This window comes from Lycium barbarum, chromosome 7 (genome assembly GCF_019175385.1).
Source record: "Lycium barbarum isolate Lr01 chromosome 7, ASM1917538v2, whole genome shotgun sequence".
In the NCBI taxonomy this organism is placed as follows: Eukaryota; Viridiplantae; Streptophyta; class Magnoliopsida; order Solanales; family Solanaceae; genus Lycium; species Lycium barbarum.
Window position 1 is genome coordinate 92,411,908 of NC_083343.1, and position 25,761 is coordinate 92,437,668.

The following is a 25,761-nucleotide window of genomic DNA, read 5'->3' on the forward strand; positions in this document are numbered from 1 at the left end:
AGCCAAAAAAAAGAGTTAGCCCATGAGCTTCAACAGCTAGCCAGCTCAGGAGTTCGCCTGATGGACTCAGGCAACACGGGAGTTACTATTCAGAATGCAGCTACCTCATCCTTAGTAGTTGAGGTGAAACAGCGCCAGTATGAAGATCCCATGTTAATTCATCATAGATATACATTCCCTCATAAGAAAAAGTCACCATTTGGAATTTTGGCAGATGGAGTTCTAAGATATCGAGACAGATTATGTGTTCCCGATGTTACAGGGTTACATCGCCAGATTTTGAGGGAAGCCCATTGTTCCCGTTATTCTGTTCATCCAGGAGTGATAAAGATGTATCATGATATTAAGTCAATTTATTGGTGGGATGGAATGAAGAAAGACATAGCAGAATTCATAGCTCAATGCCCTAATTGTCACCAGGTAAAGATAGAGCATCAGAAGCCTGGAGGATTGTTACAAGATATAGAGATTCCGACTTGGAAATCGGAAGTGATTAATATGAATTTCATTACAGGCTTACCGCGTTCTCAGTGAAAGTATGATTCTATATGGGCAATTGTGGATAGACTCACAAAATCAACTCATTTTCTGCCTGTTAGAACTACATACTCAACTGAAGATTATGTAAAGCTTTATATCAAGGAGATAGTACGACTCCATGGTGTTCTGGTAGCCAATATCCCCAACAGAGGTGCGCAGTTTACAACTAATTTTTGGAAGTCTTTTCAAGATGGTTTGGGGACTCAAGTGAGTCTTAGCATAGCATTTCACCCTCCAGAATGATGGGCAAGCTGAGCGCACTATTCAGACCCTCAAAGATATGCTACAGGCATGTGTGTTAGACTTTGGAGGTAGTTAGGATGATCACTCACCACTTATTGAGTTCGCTTATAACAATAGTTATCATTCCAGTATCTAGATGGCCTTGTATGAAGCTTTATAAGGGAGCAAGTGTAGATCACCAATTGGATGGTTCAAAGTGGGAGAGACTAAATTAGTAGGGTCATATTTGATTCAGCAAGCAGTGGAGAAATTTAAGCCTATTTAGGACCGATTATTGATAGCCCAAAGTCAACAAAAGTCCTACGCGGACAATCGCCGATGAGATTTAGAATTCCAAGTTAATGACTGGGTATTCCTGAAGGTGTCACCGAAGAAAGCTGTTATGAGATTTGGTAAGAAGGGTAAGCTTAGTCCTCCGTATATTAAGCCTTACAAAATTGTACGCAAGGTAGGCCAAGTAGCTTATGAGTTAGATCTACCTTCAGACTTGGAGTCAGTTTATTCGGTTTTTCATGTATCAATGCTTTGTAAGTGCATTGGATACCCTTCCAGAGTTGTACCTATGGGCGATATTCAGGTTACCGAGCAATTAGCTTATGAAGAGGTTCCCATTGCAATCCTAGATAGACAAGTCCAGAAATTAAGGACAAAAGATGTAGCTTCAGTTAAAGTTCTATGGAGAAATAGAAATAAGGAAGAAATGACCTGGGAAGCTGAAGAAATTATGAATTCCAGGTATCCACTCTTGTTTCCATTGCCAATGGAGGTTCAGACAGAGACACCATTGTCTTCAGGTGCGTAATGCTTTCTTTTTGTGATTTCTTGGTCATGTTGGGCCATTATTGATATTGTTCTTGTAGCCCTATGAGGCATTGTATATTCTAGGTTGTTGTGATAGGATGGCAGTGATATAGTTACAGGGGAAACTCTGGCGAAATTTTTGTAGAATCCCTCAGAGTTTAACATTTGGGGATGAATGTTCTTAAGGGAAGGGGGGGGGGGGGGGAGAGAATGTTATACCCTGTATTTCATACGATGAGCTTCACTGTAAGATAGCTAACGTGAAGTTAGTAAGTGAGGTTATTATTAAAGTTACAAAAGATTCTACATGATTATTCCACATATGCGGGAGTTTGAGCTGTGTACAACAATTTTCGAAAGATTGGAAGCGAAATAAACAAGAAAATCTTAGTATTGCAGCAGAGAAACTAGATGGTCAACTCGATGGATCGTCAACCTGCCCGTCGAAAAACTCTGTGAGAATCAGGGGCCTCCACAATTTGACGGTGCGAGTCGACGAAGCGTCGGCGGTGGAAACTTTCTCTCTCCTATATATATTAAAGGGCCACGACTTGGATCATTTGTTACACCCAAAAATGAGAAATTTCTAGACCTTTCAGGTTCTCTCTACACTCTCTACTCATCCATACACTTCCTAAGCAAAATTCAAGTGGAAATCAAGCTTTGGAACCCTAAATTAGTAATGGGTGATGATGGTCTGGGCTCTTAGTTAAATGTTTTGGTGGTTTTGGTTGAAACATGGTTGGGGGAGCTAGGGTTCTTCATGATTAAGGTATGTTCTCCCCTTCTTCCTTATATTGAGTTGATTTGGATATTAGTAAGTCATAAAAGTGAAGGAAATTATGGTAGGAAAGGTTATGGGACATTGTGTTGTAATTGTTGATCATGAGTGGAATTTGGAAGGATGTTTTGGATTGTTCTAGATGTAAATTGTATATAATCTCTTAAATATGGAATTGTTAATGTTGTTATTGTTGTTGGGAGTTGATTTGGAATTTAGTGGATGTTGATAAAATAGGGGAAGTGCTGCCCAAATTCCGCTAGCCCCTTTAGTTACTCTAGTTTGAACTTATAAGTGTTTCCAAGACTTAATCTTAGCATAAATCCTCTTGAATGTAGATTTGCGAGCTTGGGAGGAGAACGTTAAATAGTTAAGGTGATGTAAAGGTATGTTAAGGCTAACCCTTTCCTTCTTAAGGAATGATTCCTTGTTGTGGACCTATACATGATATCCATAATGTCCTTATTCCTAAAAAGGCGAGAAGCTTATGATTCTTAAGATTCTTATGATAATGTTGATAAATGTCCTCCATGAATATTATTCCATTTCTAGAGATTTCAAAGCTTGTAGTTCTTGATGTTCTTCTGATATTTTTGATCTTTGTTTCATGATTTTGATGTTGTTCATTGTTATTGATCTCATCTTATGGTAATTGTTCCTTAAAGGTGAGATATAGAGATGATGATGATTCTATAATGACACGTCGGAGGTTTACCGACCTTATGTCACTCCGTAAGAATTATGGCTTTTATTTGGGCTCTCATGCATGCCTTATATATATGTATGCATTATCTCACACTGAGTTGTGCGATAGTCGGCCGGGTATGGTGTTGTACCTCGTATTTCATATTCTGAGTTTCGCTATAATATAGCCGACGCGAAGTTAGTAAGTGAGGTTGTTGTCATGGTTATAATAGATTTTACATGATTATTCCACATATGCGGGTGTTTAATTTGTGTACAATAAGTATCGGAAGATTGGAGCCGAAATAAACCAGGAAAGTCAAGTATTACAGTAGAGTAACTCGACAGTTAAGTCGACAGACCGTCAAGTGGTTGACGAACCGTCTGCCCCACCATCGAAAAACTCTGCCAGATTCAGGGGCTGCCACAATTCGACGATACGAGGCGACGAACCGTCGACCCTGCCGTCGAATCGCAGGCAATGAAAATTTTCTCTCTCCCATATATATTAAAGGGCCACGACTTGAATCATTATTTTCATCAATAATAAGACCTTTCTAGATCCTTCAAGTTCTCTGTACACTCCCTAGGCATCCATACACTTCTTAAGCAAAATTCTAGTGGAAATCAAGCTTTGAAACCCTAAATTAGTAATGGGTGATGATGGTCCTTTCCCCTAGTTAAATTTTATGGTGGCTTTGGTTTGGAACAAAGTTGGGAGAGTTAGTGTTCTTCAAGATTGAGGTATGTTCTCTCTTTATTTCTTATATTGAGTTGATTTGGAGACTAATAAGTCATAAAGGTGAAGAAAATGGTGGTAGGAAAGGTTATTGGATATTGTGTTGAAATTGTTGATTATGAAAGGAATTTGGAAGGAAGTTTTGGATTGTTTTAAGTGTAAATTGATATAACTTCCTAAAAATGGAGTTTTTGATGTTGTTATTGTTGTTGGGAGTTGATTTGGAATTTTGTGGAAGTTAATAAAATAGGGGAAGTGTTGCCCAATAAAATAGGGGATGTGCCGAGTTACTTTAGTTTGAACTTATGAGTGTTACCAAGACTTAACCTTATAATAAATCCTCTTGAATGTTGATTTGCGAGCTTGGGAGGAGAACGTTAAGTAGTTAAGGAGACGTAAACGTATGTTAAGTCTAACCCTTTCTTTCTTAAGGCATGATTCTTTTGTTGTAAACCTTTACACGATATCCATAATATCCTTATTCCCAAAATGCTAGAAGCTCATGATTCTCAAAGTTCGTATGATATTGTTGATAAATGCTTTTCATGATAATGAGGATGATTTCATTCCCAAAGATACTAAAACTTTTAATTATTGACGTTCTCATGATGTTATTGAGCTTGTTGTATGATAATTGAATTTTACCCATTGTTGTTGATCTCATCTTCTGATACTGGTTCCTTCAAGGTGAGATATAGCGATGATGATGATTCCATTATGATAATTAGAGGTTACCGACCTTACATCACTCCGAAAGGATTTATAGATTTTATTTGGGCTCTCATGCATGCTTTATTTATACGTATGTATTTTCTCACACCGAGCCACGCTATAGCCGGCCGAGTACGACACATTGATGTGCACACCACTGTAGTGGGTACGTTATGATTATACCCTAGACGCGGGATGCTGTGATAGATGGATCGGGCTGCACATTTCACAGCACTAACAATTATATTATATATGTATGAAAAATGTTTTTTTTAAAAGCTAAGCATGCACGGTATCCACCTTAAGAGGCAATCAGATGTAAAGGTTATTCTCCTATCTCATTTTTCTTTCATACTTTTATTATGTTATTATTCATGCCTTACATATTCAGTACATTACTCATACCGACGTCCTTTTGTTTATGCACGTTGCGTTCATGTCCGCAGGTAGGCAGGGAGACGGACCGGACCCTTAGATTGCTTCATCAACATTTGCAGGAGCGCTCCATTTGTCCTGGAGCTCCAGTTTACCCGGTATTATTCTTTTGTGTACATGTGAGCCTGGCAAGGTCCTGTCCCATCCTTATGATGTCTTAAAATCTTTGTAGAGGCTCGTAGACAGATGTATATAGTTAGATATTCAGTAACCTTATCGGTTCATATTGTTGTATATCTTTTTTGGTAGCTTTGACGTCTTGTACATATGGCGTAGTTGGTAATGTTTGTATAGATGTGTTTTATCGTTGAACTCATGCTCTTATAGATTGTGATATTTATGAGTTAGTCATGTGGTCCACGATATGAATATGAGAAGTATGTTAAGAGGTGCACAGTAGGTTAGCTCTGGGTGCCCATCATGGCCCTCCGATTGGGTCGTGACATACGACACGTAGATGTGCACACCACTGTAGTGGGTACGTTATGATGTTACCCCAGGCGCGGGATGCCCCGAATGCGAGATGATATAATATATGGATCGGGCCGCACGTTCCACAGCACTAACAGTTACATTATATATTTATGAAACATGTTTTTTTAAAAGCTGAGCATGCATGATATCCGCCTTAAAAGGTAGTCAAATGTACAGGTTATTTCTCTTATCTCATGTTTCTTTCATACTTTTATATGTTATTATTCTTGTCTTACATACTCAGTACATTACTCGTACTGAAGTCCTTTTGTTTAGGGACGCCGCGTTCATGCCCACAGGTAGACAGGGAGACAGACCGGACCCTTAGGATGCTTCATCAGCATTTGCACAGGAGCGCTCTATTTGTCTTGGAGCCACAGTTTAGTCGGTATTATTCTTTTGTGTACATATGGGCATGGCGGGTCCTGTCCCGTCCTTATGATGATTTGTACTATTTTTAGAGGCTCGTAGACAGATGTATATAGTCAGATATTCTGTAACCTCATCGGTGCATACCTTATATATCATTTTTGGCAGCCTTGTCAGCTTGTACATATGGCGTAGTTGGTGATGTTTATATAGATATGTTTTATCTTTGAACTCATGCCCGTATAGATTATGATATTTATGAGTTAGCCATATGGTCCACCTAGATATGAATATGAGAAGTATGTTAAAAGACGCTCGGTAGGTTAGCTCCGTGTGCCCGTCATGGCCCTCCGGTTAGGTCATGACACTGCAGCCGCAGCAGCCTGACTTACATCGCGAGCCGCGGCCGGTGTGGGTGCCTCATTTGCTACTGCTGCCGCACGAGCCCTCACCATCTGTGAGAGAATAGAAAGAAAAGTCAGATACCAACTTGAATCATCCAGATATTAATTAGAATCATGCTCATATATCCATGTACATCATAGAAATATAATCAATAAGAAAATGATCATGCGCCTATAGCGCCTTGCCTTTTTCCCCATATCTCATGTATACATACTCATATATCCATATACATCATATAAATATAATCAGTTATCAAAAGATCAAGCATTCATGCGTCTATAGCGCCTTCCCTTTCCCCATATCTCATATATATATATATGCTCATATATCTCTTTATATGTATATATACACATATCATATACTATAGAAACATATATGAGTGTTCTAGCAAGAGTTATAGCTTTATCGGAGTGACATAAGGTTGGTAGCCTCCGATTCCATGATGGAGTAGTCTAGATCATCATGTCTCACCTTGAAGGAACTGACATTATAAGGTGAGACTAGCAACAAAGAATATCGTCAAGGAATCGTGTAAGAATCATTGGCTTCACAACAATATCATATCATAAGCTTTAGGATCTTGAGAAATGAAATCATCACTATCGTCATCATTATCATAAAACATGTCTTATCTCTTTCTCATAAGAAATATCAAGAATCTTTATCTTTCATCATTTTGGAATACAAAAAGACCATGGAAACATATATAGGAAAACATTCTATAGGAGTCATGCCTTTTGAAAGAAAGGGGGACTAGCCTTACATACCTTTGCGTCTCTCCAACTTTATCAATTAAACACTTTTCCTCCAATGTTCACGATTCTACCTTCAAGAGAATTTGTACTAAGATTAGATAATCGGAAACATGTTTAAACTTAAGCTAAAGCTAATGAAAATTGGGCAGCATCTCCTTTGTTTCTATAACTTTCTCCATATCATATAACAACTCCCAAACATCAACAACATACCCACAATATCATAATCAATGAACTTCCGTTAAGTTGGTCATTATTCAATTCCCAAAATTCCTTCTCAAAGTCATTCATAACCATAGCTATAATACAACACCACATTCATCCTCATATGATGCTTCTCCAATATTCTTAAGACCATTCATAACAAGATTATACTCATAACATGTCAAGAATCATGATTCATATCAACTACTATCCAAACATACCATTGTTTCTATATTTGAACTCCATATTCTACTTTCTTCCTAAATCCAAGCCTTTCAACCATTCAATATTCTTAATAACATGTAATGATCATAAAACTCACCTTGGATTATGTAGGAACAGTCTTTGGATGAAGATACTTCACTTGGAGAAAACCCAACTTCAATTCCAAAGAGATTCTTGGCTTCTAGCAATCCTAAAGAGCTTCCTTGCACTTGATTTCCTTGGATTTATGTTGATCTAGTGTGGAGAAGGTTCTACAGGTGTGGAGAGGGATTTTGGTAGTGTTTGGGGTTTGTTGGTGAAGAAAAATGGGAAAAAAACGAAGTGGGCCAAATATATGTAACTTGGAACTTTTTCCACCGACAGCAACTTACGGTGGACATACGGTTCGTATGTCATATTTACGGTCCGTATGTCTAACTTAGGGTCCGTATGTATGACCGTATGTTGGCTAAAATTCTTCACAACTCTCTGATGTTGTTTTACGCCTCTCAGGCATGACAGACGGTTCGTATGTCACTTTTACGGTCCGTATGTTGGGCCGTATCTCTGCCCAGTCAACAAAGTTTCACGAAAAGTACTTTCTTCGATTATCTTAGCCTTGGAACCTCTAGGGTACATGCTTAATAGTTGTCAAAAGTCTTTCTTTAACCTCATAGGGGTATCATAGCCTCTCTGGACTTACATTAGTTTGCTTACGACGTAATCGTCGCGAAAAGTTTCAAGGTGTAACACTAAGACTCAAACAAAACATGCACAAACACATAAAATCATGCTATGGACTCACCCGCAGCCTTGAAATTCCCAACGGAGGTCTAGTTTTCTAAGTCACCCTCCCATAACGACCTAGCGGGTTGCTACAATATTTTGTTGACCCGTTCTTGTTGGATTATGCCAATATTTCTCGTCTAAAATGTGATGAAAAGTCATTTAAAGACTAACATGATCTTGTTAAAGAGCTTAATTTGATTTCATATTTGAATGATGATTTCTTATAGATGTTTTTGGCGATGCTAATAGTGAATCTTGACGTTATTAGGGGATTAATGTTTGGTTTTCATCCTGGGGATGTTTCTTGTTGTCTTGGAATTATCTTGAAGAATTATGATAATCTTTGTCTAGTTATTGTTCCCTCTTTTGTTTTGCAAGGCTTGAATTCGAGGACAAATTCTTGTGAAGAAGGGAAGATGCAAATCAAGGTAGCAAGATTAATATCAAGAGCGAGGGTGTGAACTATCTTAAATATAGAAGCTTTTAATCTCCCACAAAGAGCTCAGAGTGTCATGAAAGATTCATTAAAAGAGCTTTTAAAGTCCATAACATGCTCAAATGGATTTATGAACGAATTGATGACAAAAAAGGAGGTCATCAAGGATTTTGGAGCATTCTTCCAACTATCATGAGCTTGGGAAACTTAAAGGAGGTATGAATGGAAGACTTGAAGGCCACCAATATGCTCAAGTTGCTATTTTTATTAATTTTGGTCATTCTTGTAACTTAGCTATTTTTGTAAGACTAGTATAAATAGTCTTTAAGTGTTCATATTAGGGTAGCTAACTTTGAAGATAGAAAATACTCTTGATGTGAGTTTATGGGAGGATTCTCTTGTATCTCTTCAATGAACCTCTCTTGAATACTCTAAGTAAGTATTCCATGTATGAGTTCATTTCTCTTCCACCTTGGATTGAATCTATTGATTAATGCGCATTAGTTCTTAGATTACTCCTTCTTTTCTTCTAATCTATTCTTCCTCCTTTCTATTTCTTAATTGAATTCTTGTATATTATAATTGTGTTTCAGTTTATCGTTCTTGCATCTAGAATCACATCAATTAGTTAGTTAGTTAGTTTAGTGTGTAATTAGAGTCAAATCAATTGGGGTTGTTAGAAGTGGGGTCAAATGACAGTTGGAGATAGTTAACTGAAGATGAGATTATACTCATCTATATATACATACTTGTAATCACATTTGATAAAGCAATGCAAATGATATATCTTCTTCCCAATTATTCATCTCACTAGTTATGTGCTCTCTCAATCGATTCTGTCTAGATTTTGATTATCCCAACTAAATGTCTAAATCAACTGAATATACATCACAAATTCAGTAAATTCACATGGTATCAGAGCAGATTCGATCTAGAATTTGAACCATTAGGTTATCTCTTTCAAAGAATTCATCAATTGTGGGAGATGCGATTGCAGAGAGCCCAGTTACCGAGAAAATTGTTGAAAATATTGATCACATACATCTATATGTATCCATCTGATACTCCAAGATGTGTGTTGATTCCAATTCAACTAAAAGGTTCTAATAATTATGGATTGTGGTGTCATTCGATGAGGCTTGCACTACAAGCTAAAAGGAAATTAGGGTTCGTAACTGGCACATGTAAAATGGAGTCGTACAAAGAGGAATTACATGAGCATTGGGAAACCTGCAATGCTATAGTACTCTCGTGGATCATGAAAAATGTGTCAAAAGACCTAATTAGTGGAGTAGGGTATGCTTCAAATGCTCATCTGGTTTGGGAGGAATAGCAATAATTTTGCAGAGTACAGATTTAGTGTCGGTGTATTTTACAAAATTGAGAGAGCTCTGAGATGAGTTTGACGCGATGACACCATCGGCTAATTGTGATGTCTGAGATCTAAGGAGTATGTTGATTATCTGTATCAATAGAGACTAATACAATATTTTACTGGAAGAAATGAATCAGACAATCAGGCAAGGCGACAAATCTTGCTTAAAACAACTGAACTGACCTTGACCCAAGTGTATATGATGATTATAGAGGATGAACATCATAGATCAAGTCCATTTCTAGCATTAGGAGGGAGGCCGAATCCTTTAGTCATGGCAGCAGTAAGAGGAAGGGCAGGTCCTTTGGTCATAGGAGTAGGTGGAGGAGATCCTCCTATAGCTATGCAAGCAGGCAGAGGATGGCCTTATAAAGGTAAGAAACCTTACTTAGTTAATCAAGTTTGTCACAAGAAAGGACACTTGAAGGATCAATGCTAGCAGGTGGTGGGATATCTACTAGATTTTCACATGAAATAGTATACTTCAAATATTGTTGGAGCTGATTACAGAAATGAAACATAAAAGGCACAAGAAGTAGGAAGGAGTGGATCTGATGCATTAGAGATGGACATTTCTTCTCGGAAAATCAATAAAGGGAAATCTTAACCTAGTTGAACAAAGGATGAGCAGGACAACAAGTAAACTTGGAGAAACATCAGGTCAATATGACAAATACTACAATATCACTAGTAACAATTTACCTACTGGAGCTTCACATCATATTACTGCCAATCTGGATGTGCTAAAGAACAAAAATAAATTGAATACAAATAAAGAAGAACGGGTGCACCTACTTACTGGGGATAAATCTAGAATAACTCATATTGGAATTGAAAAAAATTTAGATGACATGAAAATAAAGGATGTTCTGTATGTACTAGAGCTTAAGTTTAATCTAATGTCCATCTCAAAAATGACAAAGGAACTCTCTTGCTCTGCCATATATTTTCTTGATTTTTGTATATTTTAAGACCTTTACAGTGGCAGGGTGAGAGGGATTAGTAAGGAGACTAGAGGATTATACATCATCAAGGATGAAAGAGAAAATAAAGGAAGGAAGGTTGTATTAAATGTGACTGCACAGAGAACAGTGGATGATGGAACTCTATGGCACAAGAGATTAGGACATGCCTCTACTAGTACTATGAAGAATGTACAGTTTTTTCATAATAAAGTGATAGACATAGCTATTAATAGATCCAATATGTCCTTTAGCTAAGCAAAGCAGACTTGTATTTCCCAGAAGTAGTAATAAGAGCAGTAGTCCTTTACATCTTTTATACATGGATGTATGGGGACCCTATAAGCTCCCTACTCATGATAGAAAACATTTCTTTCTAACAATTGTTTATGATAGCTCAAGATACACTTAGTTGCATTTGCTTCAAATGAAAAGTGATGTGATTGTTGTTTTGAAGAAATTTCTGGTTTGTCTTCAAACTTAGTTCACTGGTAGTGTCAAAGTTGTTACAACTAACAATTGGACAAAAAAATTCAGCAAACTTACCGCTGAACCTTTTGCTTCTTATGGGATACTACATCAACGCAGTTGTGTTTATACTCCACAACAAAATGGAATTGTGGAAAGAAAATAAAAACACATTCTAGATGTAGCTAGAGCCCTTAAATTTCAGTCACAGTTTCCAAGTAAATTCAAGTAAGTGTGTAACAATAGCTATTGATGTGATAAATAGACTACTAACTGATATTCTAGGTAGGAAAACACCTTATGAAATGTTGTATGGGAAGCCACTTTCATTATCTCATTTGAAAGTATTTGGATGTTTGTGCTATGCAACTACACTAGTTAAGGAGGATAAGTTTTCCCCTAGAGCAAGGTAGGTTATATTCCTAGGGTATTCAAAATCTCAGAAGGGATACAAACTAATGGATTTATCTACTAACCAATTCTTTGTGTGCAAGGATGTTCTTTTCAAAGAACACATCTTTCCCTTTATCAGAAGTACTATTATTGGTGATACATCCATTCTAGTTCCTGACAAGGGAAGTGGCATAGATGACCATGGACTAGATGTATTTCAACAATCAATTACCACTGGTAACACATATGGGATTCCAACTCAAGGTGATTCCATTGGTCCCACTCCTGCACATTTAGATGGCACAGAAAATGTTACTGATATTGATGAAGCAGCATTACCAACTCATAGTGATATTGATGAAGCATTATTACCAACTCATGTAGATGCTGGTTATGTTAAAGAAGCGGTATTACCAACTCATGCAGCTAATGAAGTTATACTACCAGCCCCTACACATCTAGCTGAACCTGAATATAGTACAATAAGAAGGAGATCAGAAAGGGTCTCTAAAGAACCATTTTGGCATCAAGATTATGTGATTCTAAAAAGGGCATATAAAGTAGTTCTATATCCAATGTCTAATTATCTATCATATGACAAGATTTCCACCAAGTGTAGAAGCTTAATGGAAAACATCTCAACTCTAACATAACCCACGAATTTTGCAGAACCATCAAAGGAAAAAAAAAAGGTCATATTACCAAATTATCAGTCATGGTGTTACATCCGGCATTTTTGCATATTCAAAAAAACAAATTTGAGATAACTTGACTAGTAATGAATAAGGCCATATTTGAACCTTACTTGGTATGAATGTGTCGGCTATGATAACATTGGTGTGGAATTACGAAAGGAGGCCAAGGGCAAAATGGGAATTTTGGAAACTTGTTCCATGAATTACAATTAGTTAGCCAACAATTGGGCTTAAAAACAAATAAGAGAAGTGAGGCCCAAAAAGGGAGGCCCAACCGGCCACTATTGGCCCAAGTCCATGGAAATTAATTAATTTCCATGGGACATTATATGTTCATCTATATCCAAAGAAGCTTCAAGAAAAAGCAAAGTAAAAACAAGAACAAAAAAAAAAAAAAGGTCACGGCTAGAGAGAAAGAGAAAGAGAAAAAGAAAAGAAATTTTTTTGGAGCTCAATCCTTGGTTCAAAAATTCATTCCTTGTGAGATTATTACTAAGTTCAAGGTCTTCTACAAAGTGACATAATTATATTGGCAAGAAAGCAACCTTAACCCCAAGTGAAGAACTTAAAGAAAGGTAAGGATTTTATGCTTTTGTTGTGTTATGGAAGGTATATGTATGTTGTAGTGTGTGTAAATGAATGAAAAGCATGAAAATCTTGTGGGTTGTGAATGGGTGTGTATGGCCGTATGTATGTATATGTTGAATGTCTATAGTGACTTGAAATTATGTTGTAATCTAGTTGTAGTTAATGTGGGAATTGTATTAGAAATGAAAGTTGAAGGAATTAATGGAAGTTGGAGAATATAGTATGTGGCCGTGTGGTGTATGTTGATGATGGGAGGTGAACTAAATTTTGTTAATATGTTAATTGTGTTGTAGTGAAGTGAATGGAAAGATAATAGTCTTCGTTGTCATGGAAAAATGGTTATTAAGTTGTTGTAGGAAAACATGCAAGTTTATTATAATTAGGTAAATGCGGAAGTGAAAGAAGGAAGATGCAAATTATGGTTACCATTGATGAAGTTGGAGGGTAAGAATACGTTATGGATGTTTATGCTAAAAGATTGGAAGTTGTGGGCAAAATATGCCCGTGGTAGGGAACTTGTATATTGCGTATATCTTGTGTATATCTTGTGAAAATGGTATGATATGCCCCTGAAATATGTTGTAATGATCTTGATAAGTGTTGAATATGAAAATGGTAGGATTGGTTGGGAAGTGTAAGGTTGAAATGAAAGATGTTATGTTATGTCGGAAAGATGGCTAGTAGGCCATACTATGTGTTTTGTGATACTTGTTGTTGTTATTGATGTTGTTGTTGGGTTGCTGTGTTGATATATTAAGCCGAGCTAAGTCTCGGGGATGTTATATGTATAGGGGAAATGCTGCCGAAATTTCGGTAGGCAAGTATGTAATAAGTTTGGATTATTGAAAAGCTTGAATTTGACATTTGGCAAACATGACCATTTGTAGATTCTGGACGAGATTGGAATCGAAGCCAAGCGAGCGTAAAGCGCAATCGAGGTATGTAAAGCCTTCCCCTTTATTCTTAGGCGTGTTCTGGATGTAATAGGCTCGGCCGCGAGCCTTAAGTACGACTCTGTTCCTCGGAATTCGAGATGGAAATCCGCTCCAATTCCTTCAGTAAGATTGAATCATTTCTCTTATAACTTGTCTCTAAAGTGAACCTTTGTATAAATCTTTCCAAAACGGAGTCGGAATACTTCCAAATGATTATGGATGACCTCATAAGGTCTATTATCAGTAATTTACATATGTCGCCTCGAGTTGGTCCGAGGCGGGCCCACAAGGCCCGATGCCTTCTGTATAACCTTAATTACTTTGGTTCTGTCCGATTTTCTCAGAAAACATCTGGATTATTATTGTGATTATGAAATGACTATTTTTATGCAAATCTTACAAAATGATTTCTGGACATCCGAGAATCTGATCCTGATAATAATCTGTCGTGCCTTCCCAAGTAGGATAGAGGCGCGTATTATGAACACTATCCGAATACTCTGATTTGACTCGCCATATGGCCTTCCTCAATTTGATTGGGTCTGTATAATGATCTGTATGTATGTGGTCTCTCATTAATCAGTTCGTGCATGTGCTATGATTCCTTTCACCAGATCCCGGGTCGGTTGATATCGTGCGGATGGGCCGCCGAGTCCCTTGTCGGGGGCCGGGTCCCATGTATGAATTCCGAAGTATGATGTGTTCGGTTCCGGGGTACTGTGGTACATGTCGTTCCCGGTTACCGTGTATATGTTACGAAGTATGATGTGTCCGGTTTCCCGGCGTGTGATCTGTCCCCGGGGTTACCGTGGTTATGATATGATGTATTATGTGACGGAGATGTTCGAAGATATGAAATCTTCTGAAATATGATATGTTGTGGCGCCAAAGGCAGGAGTGGCGACCAGGTTCTTGTGCCCTATTATGATTCTGTCTGTCTGATTGGATTCTGATTCTGTCTGTCTGTATGGATTATGATTTCATCCATCCGTCTGGACTATGATTCTGTCCGGTATCCTTCCGTCTGTCTGTCTGAACTACGACTCTGTCCGGTATATCTCTGTCTGTTCGTTGGATTACGATTCCGTTTGCTATACTTCTGTGCTTCTGATTCAAACTATGATTATGTTTGTTATGTTTCCGCTTTACATGCTCAGTACATATTTCGTACTGACCCCCGGTTCTTCGGGGGCTGCGTTACATGCCCGCAGGTACGGACGCACCTGGAGACACGCCGCCAGTCTAGGGCTCAGATTCTGCTATTTTGGAGAGCTCCTTTGATCCGGAGCGTGTACTTTTGGTATATATCTTCTGACAGCTGTACATTCTATACGTATGGTAATTCTGGGTACGGCAGGGCCCTGTCCCGTCATATGATTCTGTATGTCTGTTTAGAGGTTTGTGGACATGTTTGTGGGTTAGGGTCTTTCTGTACGGATGTGTGTATAGGTTGTGTTTGGGGCGATCCCATTCGCCGCGGCGGCCGGTCCGCATATGTTTATATGTTGCTTTGTTGGCCGGTGTGGTCTTTGTTGGTATTTTCTGTGCGCAGGGTTATTTTGGATAGTCTGTAAAACAAAGGAAACTCTGCCAAAAAAAATTTCTGGAAATTATCCAAATTTGAAATATAGCCTTGACGGCTTCTGCTTTATACTTGAATGCGTTCGATGACCTTTGAGATAGCATTGGATAGATGTGTTTGGGTGCCCAGATCGGGTACTAGTCACGGCCTACGGGGTTGGGTCGTGATAGAAGTGGTATCAGAGCGGTTAGTCCTCGGTATGTCTACAGGCTGTGTCTAGTAGAGTCTTGTTTATCGGTGTGTTGTGCACCACATCTATAAACAGGAGGCTACAGGGCATCTAGGATGTTACCCTTCTTTGGAATCTTAGATCGTGCGATAAAGCTGTATGGTTAGGATGTTTCTTTCCTACGAATTGCTGTATCTACAGCAAGGCTCCAAAAAGAGCAGCAGTGTCAGTATTTGGGGAAAATGTTTCTGACCCTCTTCGTGCAGGTTATTGTAGATTGACAAGAATGAAGAGGACTGCTTCTGATGATGGGGGTGGGGGTGCTAAGAAGGCCCCTAGGATATCACCAGGACCGAGTAGGCAGATCCCCAGCTACTCGATTGAGACAGACCCTTCGGAGGATCCAGAGACAATTCCTCCAGAGTTTCTGATTCCCAGAGCAGAGGATCCCAGAGTAGATAGTTATGATACTGACCCTTCGGAGGATCCGGCGACGATACCTCCAGAGCTTCTTACTCCCAGGGAGGAGGAGGTTTCCGGGGATGTGCCAGCAGCTCCTGTGATAGAGCACTATGTTAGACAGGCTTCCCCGGAGAGTGTCACGCCCTACTCTAGTCCATTGTCCTGGCCATCAGTGAACCAGGAATTGCCGGGCTACCTATACTCCTCTGATTCGGACGCAGGTAATAGCGGGGGCCAGGCGAGTGGGGGCCAGACAGACGACGATGATGATGGACACAGTTCCCACGGCAGCTCCCCAGGTTAGACCCGAGATTGATCATTTATGAGTACATAAGTTTCCTAGAATTTCCGATGTGTGTATGATATCTGTAAAATATTATTCGATGACGACGACGGAAAGTTTAAAAGGATTAAAGACCTAGTGGTTAAAAGCAAGGGTGACTGAGATGTCCCCACCATCAGTGTGAATCTAGAAACCCCAGATGAAGGTGAATATTGAAGATTCAGAAAGACAACATGATAATTGTATGGTTTAGCCCGGGGTGGGACCCGCTACGAGAAGTTTCCGAAAATTTACTAAGATCCCGATCTGCCCTAAATTACGTGACGAAGGTCGTGCGGGGCAGTCGACGAAATTATACTGGCCTTAATGGGTCCAAACGCATGAAAATTTCGAGGTTAAGCATGCTAAGGCTAGAGCAATTCTGGGATGGGTGACCCCCCTGGGAAGGATACTAAAATTTTTACAAGTGCAAGTATAAGATGAAAATGGAAATGTGGGGTAACCTAAAGGAAAAGAGGATGTGTGGAATAGCTAGCGCCCTTACAGAAGTCGCGCGGACTGAGGCTGACCAAATGGGCGAAAAGAAAAAGTGCAATACCGCTCGGGAAATTGAGCAAATTTGAATAACGATCGGAGACGTTCGCAAGTAAGATATTAGTAAATGTATATGTATGTGTATGATTTTCGTCTGGTGACCATATAGATCAAGATCTGAGTCCCGGCGACTAATGTTGTGATAGACGAAAGGTTTTACTAAACCGAATGCATGAAATGAAGCGGAGGTGAGGACACGAATGTTGTCAAAAACCCGATTACATTATAACTTAGTCTAGTGCGGCGATATCTGGAACAGAAAATGAGTATGGATAGTAGGAAAGATGAAGGATAAGAGATGTGATTAAGCGAAAACTTTCGAAAGAGCTGGCAAGCGACCCGTAAGACGATTTGTATGACAATTTGACGAACAAGTTTATGGATGAGTGAACAGGTTTTGAAGAGATAATCCGTGGTATAATTGTCGGGGTGAATAATGAAATGTCGACAAAGGGAAATTTTCGTAAATCACTAGAGCCTTAATAGGAGTGGTCTGGTCCTAATCAAAACTCTGTTTGCTGTACTTCTGCACCTCTGATTCTGATGAGGCTCTGTCTATTACGCCTCTGTACGTCTGACTTTGATCCCGAATTTGTCTAATACATTTCTGTTCGTCTGACTCTGAACACGGATCTGTCTGACATACTCCCATACGTCTGATTCCGACTACGAATCTGTCCGCCATAGTTCAGTACATCTGACTCTGATTATGAATCTGTCCGATATGCTTCCGTACGTCTGGCTCTAGTTATGAATTTGTTTGATATGACGTAGGAATACGATAACGTTATAAGCATCCGAGGAATGTGACAAGAGCTGATATTAAGTATAATGTTTGAAAGCTTTGAAGGAAAGGAAGAAGGGACACAACGTCGGTGAAAGAGAGAAAAGCATTCATCCGTTACTAGAATATAGTTCATGGCCCAATGACTGTGTGGGATATGAGAGAATACGTTATGAAAGCATATGAGTCAGTAATGTGAAGAATTACTCCATCATTTTGGTAAAGAATCCATATCGGAAAGTCAACAAAGGACGATTATAAAACGAACCTTCCCGAAGTAGTATGACGCCCCATGAGGTCAATTTAACATTCGAGGACGAATGTTTTAAAGGGGGGAAGGATGTTACATCCGGCATTTTTGCATATTCAAAAACAAAATTGAAATAACTTGACTTGTAATGAATAAGGCCATATTTGGACCTTACTTGGTATGAATGTGTCGGCTATGATAACATTGGTGTGGAATTACGAAAGGAGGCCAAGGGCAAAATGGGAATTTTGGAAACTTGTTCCATGAATTACAATTAGTTAGCCAACAATTGGGCTTAAAAACAAATAAGAGAAGTGAGGCCCAAAAAGGGAGGCCCAACCGGCCACTATTGGCCCAAGTCCATGGAAATTAATTAATTTCCATGGGACATTATATGTTCATCTATATCCAAAGAAGCTTCAAGAAAAAGCAAAGTAAAAACAAGAACAAAAAAAAAAGGAAGGTCACGGCTAGAGAGAAAGAGAAAGAGAAAAAGAAAAGAAAATTTTTTGGAGCTCAATCCTTGGTTCAAAAATTCATTCCTTGTGAGATTATTACTAAGTTCAAGGTCTTCTACAAAGTGACATAATTATATTGGCAAGAAAGCAACCTTAACCCCAAGTGAAGAACTTGAAGAAAGGTAAGGATTTTATGCTTTTGTTGTGTTATGGAAGGTATATGTATGTTGTAGTGTGTGTAAATGAATGAAAAGCATGAAAATCTTGTGGGTTGTGAATAGGTGTGTATGGCCGTATGTATGAATATGTTGAATGTCTATAGTGACTTGAAATTATGTTGTAATCTAGTTGTAGTTAATGTGGGAATTGTATTAGAAATGAAAGTTGAATGAATTAATGGAAGTTGGAGAATATAGTATGTGGCCGTGTGGTGTATGTTGATGATGGGAGGTGAACTAAATTTTGTTAATATGTTAATTGTGTTGTAGTGAAGTGAATGGAAAGATAATAGTCTTCGTTGTCATGGAAAAATGGTTATTAAGTTGTTGTAGGAAAATATGCAAGTTTATTATAATTAGGTAAATGCGGAAGTGAAAGAAGGAAGATGCAAATTATGGTTACCATTGATGAAGTTGGAGGGTAAGAATACGTTATGGATGTTTATGCTAAAAGATTGGAAGTTGTGGGCGAAATATGCCCGTGGTAAGGAACTTGTATATTGCGTATATCTTGTGTATATCTTGTGAAAATGGTATGATATGCCCCTGAAATATGTTGTAATGATCTTGATAAGTGTTGAATATGAAAATGGTAGGATTGGTTGGGAAGTGTAAGGTTGAAATGAAAGATGTTATGTTATGTCGGAAAGATGGCTAGTAGGCCATACTATGTGTTTTGTGATACTTGTTGTTGTTATTGATGTTGTTGTTGGGTTGCTGTGTTGATATATTAAGCCGAGCTAAGTCTCGGGGATGTTATATGTATAGGGGAAATGCTGCCGAAATTTCGGTAGGCAAGTATGTAATAAGTTTGGATTATTGAAAAGCTTGAATTTGACATTTGGCAAACATGACCATTTGTAGATTCTGGACGAGATTGGAATCCAAGCCAAGCGAGCGTAAAGCGCAATCGAGGTATGTAAAGCCTTCCCCTTTATTCTTAGGCGTGTTCTGGATGTAATAGGCTCGGCCGCGAGCCTTAAGTACGACTCCGTTCCTCGGAATTCGAGATGGAAATCCGCTCCAATTCCTTCAGTAAGTTTGAATCATTTCTCTTATAACTTGTCTCTAAAGTGAACCTTTGTATAAATCATTCCAAAACGGAGTCGGAATACATCCAAATGATTATGGATGACCTCGTAAGGTCTATTATCAGTAAATTACATATGTCGCCTCGAGTTGGTCCGAGGCGGGCCCACAAGGCCCGATGCCTTCTGTATAACCTTAATTACTTTGGTTCTGTCCGATTTTCTCAGAAAACATCTGGATTATTATTGTGATTATGAAATGACTATTTTTATGCAAATCTTACAAAATGATTTCTGGACATCCGAGAATCTGATCCTGATAATAATCTGTCGTGCCTTCCCAAGTAGGATAGAGGCGCGTATTATGAACACTATCCGAATACTCTGATTTGACTCGCCATATGGCCTTCCTCAATTTGATTGGGTCTGTATAATGATCTGTATGTATGTGGTCTCTCATTAATCAGTTCGTGCATGTGCTATGATTCCTTTCACCGGATCCCGGGCCGGTTGATATCGTGCGGATGGGCCGCCGAGTCCCTTGTCGGGGGCCGGGTCCCATGTATGAATTCCGAAGTATGATGTGTTCGGTTCCAGGGTACTGTGGTACATGTCGTTCCCGGTTACCGTGTATATGTTACGAAGTATGATGTGTCCGGTTTCCCGGCGTGTGATCTTTCCCCGGGGTTACCGTGGTTGTGATATGATGTATTATGTGACGGAGATGTTCGAAGATATGAAATCTTCTGAAATATGATATGTTGTGGCGCCAAAGGCAGGAGTGGCGACCACGTTCTTGTGCCCTATTATGATTCTGTCTGTCTGATTGGATTCTGATTCTGTCTGTCCGTATGGATTATGATTTCATCCGTCCGTCTGGACTATGATTCTTTCCGGTATCCTTCCGTCTGTCTGTCTGAACTACGAATCTGTCCGGTATATCTCTGTCTGTTCGTTGGATTACGATTCCGTTTGCTATACTTCTGTGCTTCTGATTCAAACTATGATTATGTTTGTTATGTTTCCGCTTTACATGTTCAGTACATATTTCGTACTGACCCCCGGTTCTTCGGGGGTTGCGTTACATGCCCGCAGGTACGGACGCACCTGGAGACACGCCGCCAGCCTAGGGCTCAGATTCTGCTATTTTGGAGAGCTCCTTTGATCCGGAGCGTGTACTTTTGGTATATATCTTCTGACATCTGTACATTCTGTACGTATGGTAATTCTGGGTACGGCGGGGCCCTGTCCCGTCATATGATTCTGTATGTCTGTTTAGAGGTCTGTGGACATGTTTGTGGGTTAGGGTCTTTCTGTACGGATGTGTGTATAGGTTGTGTTTGGGGCGATCCCATTCGCCGCGGCGGCCGGTCCGCATATGTTTATATGTTGCTTTGTTGGCCGGTGTGGTCTTTGTTGGTATTTTCTGTGCGCAGGGTTATTTTGGATAGTCTGTAAAACAAAGGAAACTCTGCCAAAAAAAATTTCTGGAAATTATCCAAATTTGAAATATAGCCTTGACGGCTTCTGCTTTATACTTGAATGCGTTCGATGACCTTTGAGATAGCATTGGATAGATGTGTTTGGGTGCCCAGATCGGGTACTAGTCACGGCCTACGGGGTTGGGTCGTGATAGAAGTGGTATCAGAGCGGTTAGTCCTCGGTATGTCTACAGGCTGTGTCTAGTAGAGTCTTGTTTATCGGTGTGTTGTGCTCCACATCTATAAACAGGAGGCTACAGGGCATCTAGGATGTTACCCTTCTTTGGAATCTTAGATCGTGCGATAAAGCTGTATGGTTAGGATGTTTCTTTCCTACGAATTGCTGTATCTACAGCAAGGCTCCAAAAAGAGCAGCAGTGTCAGTATTTGGGGAAAATGTTTCTGACCCTCTTCGTGCAGGTGATTGTAGATTGACAAGAATGAAGAGGACTGCTTCTGATGATGGGGGTGGGGGTGCTAAGAAGGCCCCTAGGATATCACCAGGACCGAGTAGGCAGATCCCCAGCTACTCGATTGAGACAGACCCTTCGGAGGATCCAGAGACAATTCCTCCAGAGTTTCTGATTCCCAGAGCAGAGGATCCCAGAGAAGATAGTTATGATACTGACCCTTCGGAGGATCCGGCGACGATACCTCCAGAGCTTCTTACTCCCAGAGAGGAGGAGGTTTCTGGGGATGTGCCAGCAGCTCCTGTGATAGAGCTCTATGTTAGACAGGCTTCCCCGGAGAGTGTCACGCCCTACTCCAGTCCATTGTCCTGGCCATCAGTGAACCAGGAATTGTCGGGCTACCTATACTCCTCTGATTCGGACGCAGGTAATAGCGGGGGCCAGGCGAGTGGGGGCCAGACAGACGACGATGATGATGGACACAGTTCCCACGGCAGCTCCCCAGGTTAGCCCCGAGATTGATCATTTATGAGTACATAAGTTTCCTAGAATTTCCGATGTGTGTATGATATCTGTAAAATATTATTCGATGACGACGACGGAAAGTTTAAAAGGATTAAAGACCTAGTGGTTAAAAGCAAGGGTGACTGAGATGTCCCCACTATCAGTGTGAATCTAGAAACCCCAGATGAAGGTGAATATTGAAGATTCAGAAAGACAACATGATAATTGTATGGTTTAGCCCGGGGTGGGACCCGCTACGAGAAGTTTCCGAAAATTTACTAAGATCCCGATCTGCCCTAAATTACGTGACGAAGGTCGTGCGGGGCAGTCGACGAAATTATACTGGCCTTAATGGGTCCAAACGCATGAAAATTTCGAGGTTAAGCGTGCTAAGGCTAGAGCAATTCTGGGATGGGTGACCCCCCTGGGAAGGATACTAAAATTTTTACAAGTGCAAGTATAAGATGAAAATGGAAATGTGGGGTAACCTAAAGGAAAAGAGGATGTGTGGAATAGCTAGCGCCCTTACAAAAGTCGCGCGGACTTAGGCGGACCAAATGGGCGAAAAGAAAAAGTGCAATACCGCTCGGGAAATTGAGCAAATTTGAATAACGATCGGAGACGTTCGCAAGTAAGATATTAGTAAATGTATATGTATGTGTATGATTTTCGTCTGGTGACCATACAGATCAAGAGCTGAGTCCCGGCAACTAATGTTGTGATAGACGAAAGGTTTTACTAAACCGAATGCATGAAACGAAGCGGAGGTGAGGACACGAATGTTGTCAAAAACCCGATTACATTATAACTTAGTCTAGTGCGGCGATATCTGGAACAGAAAATGAGTATGGATAGTAGGAAAGATGAAGGATAAGAGATGTGATTAAGCGAAAACTTTCGAAAGAGCTGGCAAGCGACCCGTAAGACGATTTGTATGACAATTTGACGAACAAGTTTATGGATGAGTGAACAGGTTTTGAAGAGATAATCCGTGGTATAATTGTCGGGGTGAATAATGAAATGTCGACAAAGGGAAATTTTCGTAAATCACTAGAGCCTTAATAGGAGTGGTCTGGTCCTAATCAAAACTCTGTTTGCTGTACTTCTGCACCTCTGATTCTGATGAGGCTCTGTCTATTACGCCTCTGTACGTCTGACTTTGATCCCGAATTTGTCTAATACATTTCTGTTCGTCTGACTCTGAACACGGATCTGTCTGACATACTCCCATACGTCTGATTCCGACTACGAATCTGTCCGCCATAGTTCAGTACATCTGACTCTGATTATGAATCTGTCCGATATGCTTCCGTACGTCTGGCTCTAGTTATGAATTTGTTTGATATGACGTAGGAATACGATAACGTTGTAAGCATCCGAGGAATGTGACAAGAGCTGATATTAAGTATAATGTTTGAAAGCTTTGAAGGAAAGGAAGAAGGGACACAACGTCGGTGAAAGAGAGAAAAGCATTCATCCGTTACTAGAATATAGTTCATGGCCCAATGACTGTGTGGGATATGAGAGAATACGTTATGAAAGCATATGCGTCAGTAATGTGAAGAATTACTCCATCATTTTGGTAAAGAATCCATATCGGAAAGTCAACAAAGGACGATTATAAAACGAACCTTCCCGAAGTAGTATGACGCCCCATGAGGTGAATTTAACATTCGAGGACGAATGTTTTAAAGGGGGGAAGGATGTTACATCCGGCATTTTTGCATATTCAAAAAAAAAAAATGAAATAACTTGACTTGTAATGAATAAGGACATATTTGGACCTTACTTGGTATGAATGTGTCGGCTATGATAACATTGGTGTGGAATTACGAAAGGAGGCCAAGGGCAAAATGGGAATTTTGGAAACTTGTTCCATGAATTACAATTAGTTAGCCAACAATTGGGCTTAAAAACAAATAAGAGAAATGAGGCCCAAAAAGGGAGGCCCAACCGGCCACTATTGGCCCAAGTCCATGGAAATTAATTAATTTCCATGGGACATTATATGTTCATCTATATCCAAAGAAGCTTCAAGAAAAAGCAAAGTAAAAACAAGAACAAAAAAAAATGAAGGTCACGGCTAGAGAGAAAGAGAAAGAGAAAAAGAAAAGAAAAATTTTTGGAGCTCAATCCTTGGTTCAAAAATTCATTCCTTGTGAGATTATTACTAAGTTCAAGGTCTTCTACAAAGTGACATAATTATATTGGCAAGAAAGCAACCTTAACCCCAAGTGAAGAACTTGAAGAAAGGTAAGGATTTTATGCTTTTGTTGTGTTATGGAAGGTATATGTATGTTGTAGTGTGTGTAAATGAATGAAAAGCATGAAAATCTTGTGGGTTGTGAATGGGTGTGTATGGCCGTATGTATGTATATGTTGAATGTCTATAGTGACTTGAAATTATGTTGTAATCTAGTTGTATTTAATGTGGGAATTGTATTAGAAATGAAAGTTGAAGGAATTAATGGAAGTTGGAGAATATAGTATGTGGCCGTGTGGTGTATGTTGATGATGGGAGGTGAACTAAATTTTGTTAATATGTTAATTGTGTTGTAGTGAAGTGAATGGAAAGATAATAGTCTTCGTTGTCATGGAAAAATGGTTATTAAGTTGTTGTAGGAAAACATGCAAGTTTATTATAATTAGGTAAATGCGGAAGTGAAAGAAGGAAGATGCAAATTATGGTTACCATTGATGAAGTTGGAGGGTAAGAATACGTTATGGATGTTTATGCTAAAAGATTGGAAGTTGTGGGCGAAATATGCCCGTGGTAGGGAACTTGTATATTGCGTATATCTTGTGTATATCTTGTGAAAATGGTATGATATGCCCTTGAAATATGTTGTAATGATCTTGATAAGTGTTGAATATGAAAATGGTAGGATTGGTTGGGAAGTGTAAGGTTGAAATGAAAGATGTTATGTTATGTCGGAAAGATGGCTAGTAGGCCATACTATGTGTTTTGTGATACTTGTTGTTGTTATTGATGTTGTTGTTGGGTTGCTGTGTTGATATATTAAGCCGAGCTAAGTCTCGGGGATGTTATATGTATAGGGGAAATGCTGCCGAAATTTCGGTAGGCAAGTATGTAATAAGTTTGGATTATTGAAAAGCTTGAATTTGACATTTGGCAAACATGACCATTTGTAGATTCTGGACGAGATTGGAATCGAAGCCAAGCGAGCGTAAAGCGCAATTGAGGTATGTAAAGCCTTCCCCTTTATTCTTAGGCGTGTTCTGGATGTAATAGGCTCGGCCGCGAGCCTTAAGTACGACTCCGTTCTTCGGAATTCGAGATGGAAATCCGCTCCAATTCCTTCAGTAAGATTGAATCATTTCTCTTATAACTTGTCTCTAAAGTGAACCTTTGTATAAAACTTTCCTAAACGGAGTCGGAATACTTCCAAATGATTATGGATGACCTCATAAGGTCTATTATCAGTAATTTACATATGTCGCCTCGAGTTGGTCCGAGGCGGGCCCACAAGGCCCGATGTCTTCTGTATAACCTTAATTACTTTGGTTCTGTCCGATTTTCTCAGAAAACAT